Source organism: Centropristis striata, chromosome 1, assembly GCF_030273125.1.
Source record: "Centropristis striata isolate RG_2023a ecotype Rhode Island chromosome 1, C.striata_1.0, whole genome shotgun sequence".
NCBI classification, from domain to species: Eukaryota; Metazoa; Chordata; class Actinopteri; order Perciformes; family Serranidae; genus Centropristis; species Centropristis striata.
Window position 1 is genome coordinate 15,726,877 of NC_081517.1, and position 2,626 is coordinate 15,729,502.

A 2,626-nucleotide genomic window follows, 5' to 3' on the forward strand; every position below is an offset into this window, starting at 1 on the left:
ATGAATCACTGAAATTAAATATTTAGTAGCTATTAACCCCAGTATTTAATTATTTTGGATTTCATCTTGTCAAAGCATGGTAATATCATCCTTTAGGTAGCAGTTAGGCAGGATAGTTGCAAACTACATTTGTTCTTTTCAGAAGAAAGGTACTTTATCAGACCAGTATGAAAGAACATAGAAGCTGTGGAAATTTTAGTGGATGAATAATAGTTGAAGGGTGTGCAACCAATTTTAGGAATTTAATAGGGAATTACAGTATATAAATAGATTAAACCAATAATAAGACCTATAACACAAGAAAACTAAATTCGCTAGGAGCCAATGTTGAGCAACCAATAATGATTCAGACAAGAAAATTAGTTTGAGTAGCCACTCATGTATTTCACAGCAAAATAAGAAAATGGCTACCTTGCAGGAAAATATACAATATACCAAATATTACCAACACAAAACAACCTAAAAGTGTCCAAAAGTGTCCAAACAAATGTCCAAAAAGTGTGCACGTTGGGGCCCTTTAATAGTAAAAGTGTTGCAGGTACCTGTTTTGTTCCTTAAAACTCAGGAAAGTGTATGTGTATCGCCTTCAATGTGATCCTTCCTCACGCCTCTGGCTCGCCATCTGCCAAGATCCGGGTTTTCCCCGTCTCCTTAAAACCTGACCTATAGACAAGGTCATATAAGTCAATATTACACTCTATTCAATCTATATTCTGTCAGATGCATCATTTACAGACTTAAAGGTACAAGTATACTAAATGTTTTATCAAACTTGCACATGAATCTCATCAAATCTTATTAAATCTTTAGTTCAGTTGTACAATTTTAAAGTTCAAATGTATCAAATCAAATCTGAGCACTAAACATTTTCAGAACTCACTTCATACCGCTCATGTGACAGCATCTCAATATTTATGGAAAGTAACCGTTATAATTCAACATACATGTATATAACCATGTCAAACCAAACAATTTGCAATCACACTGTAAACAATACACATGAGGTTTTAGAGGTATTAAGTAAGAATGCTTAAGTATTCTCACACTACAGGCCTAATAATGTGAGAAACTGCACTAAAAATTACCCTCTAGTTTTACTTTAAACTCATGACTGAAATTAAATAAACTACATCAGTGCTTTACATTTACAAAATAAATTATAATTGTGCACTCACATATAAAAAAATTACTTTTTAAACTTTGCAATAGAACAGATCCCTTAAAATGTATAAATTTGCATAAAATATATTCAATACATTTATACAAAACATTACACCATTATATTATTTCTCTGACTTGATTTTAATGCCACCACCGCTTTTTTTCCAGCACGCTGAGAGCAAAAATTAGCATCAGAGCAGCTAACATGTTTCTCACCTTTGCTCTGGGTGGACAAAATCAAGCACGCTGTTGATGAGGCTCGCAGCGGCTCTGCAGGTGGAAAGGGCCACTCCCGTAGCCTACGAGATAGCGAGTTAGCATTAGCATGACAACGTCGTAAGTACCAAGCATTTTTCTCAATAAACAACTCGTCTTACCGACGTAACTCTCCTCTTCTGCAAAGTCACTCGGCTCCCGACCTCCAGTGAACGAGTGTGCTGACTTTTGTCTTCTTCTTTTTTTATGTTTAACTTTGTTCTTATTCCTCTTCTTTTCCTCGTGTGTCTTAGCTTTTGCGGCTCGCTCTCTCGTGGCTCAAGTCAGAGAAAAAACCCAGAAAACACCGCGCCGGCACTGAACGTGGCCTGCGCAACACCTGATTGGCTGCTAAGGGTCAGAGAGCTGGATGGTGCATTCGTATACAATCGGATTTCTGAAACTTTGCCGATACAACAAACATAATAACAATTTAATACTTTCTTAGTTTACTAATCCCAAGTGCGTTTATTCACCTGGGTTACAGGTGCAAATATTATATCCATTAAATTAAATAGCGGATTTAATGTTCATGATTTTGTAGAATCACACCTACAGCTGTTATAATCATCATCTCCCTGCAGTGGCCATTTCACACTGCCTATATCCCTGTTAACAGTAACCACTAATGCAGAAACACATGATAATTAGAGGCAAACGACCATCAGTGAACAAAAAAAGAAATATAAATGTTTTTGTTGTGTCACTCTCAGTGTCATTGTCAGTGTAACCAACGTATTATCTCTTTAAAATCCACCATATGCAAGACCCAATGTCTTTAAAATTGTCTAGGGCAGAATTAAATGGCTTAACGGGTGCATATACGACCAATAAGTAAATTACGTTGTCAGGGTAATCATGGACTCAGACATGAAAAGGAACACACATCTTCTAAATGGTTGAAATGTAAAGGCTCAATCAGTGTTACAGGAGGTAAATCCAGTAAATGTTACGGTGCTTTGAAGATGAAAAAAGCAGCTAAAGAAAGGAACAATTCAGGAGCCATTAGAGCAGGAGAAAAAAGCATATTTAAAGCAATTATTCAGTCAAGCATATTAAAGGTTAAAAAGTGCCAACCAGTTCCTCAAAGGGTCTTTGAGGTTAGAACTGTGTGTTATTTCAAGATGAAAATAACACATGGGCTTTGAAATGCTGCAGAGGCTACCAGTAGTGCATTCAAAATTGGCTTGCTTTGTGTTAAAGTTCTGGT

The 2,626-nt window shown here is 36.3% G+C and overlaps 1 long non-coding RNA gene across 1 annotated transcript; it reads right to left on the bottom strand.

The window, feature by feature from the left end:
- Positions 1-385: 385 nt before the first annotated feature.
- Positions 386-1,682, bottom strand: LOC131971121 (uncharacterized). The gene is made up of 3 exons (XR_009394349.1): positions 1,539-1,682; positions 1,378-1,460; positions 386-663 (listed from the first exon to the last, which is right to left on the bottom strand). It is a non-coding gene; the product is annotated as an uncharacterized LOC131971121 (long non-coding RNA).
- Between the last annotated feature and the right edge of the window lie 944 nt (positions 1,683-2,626).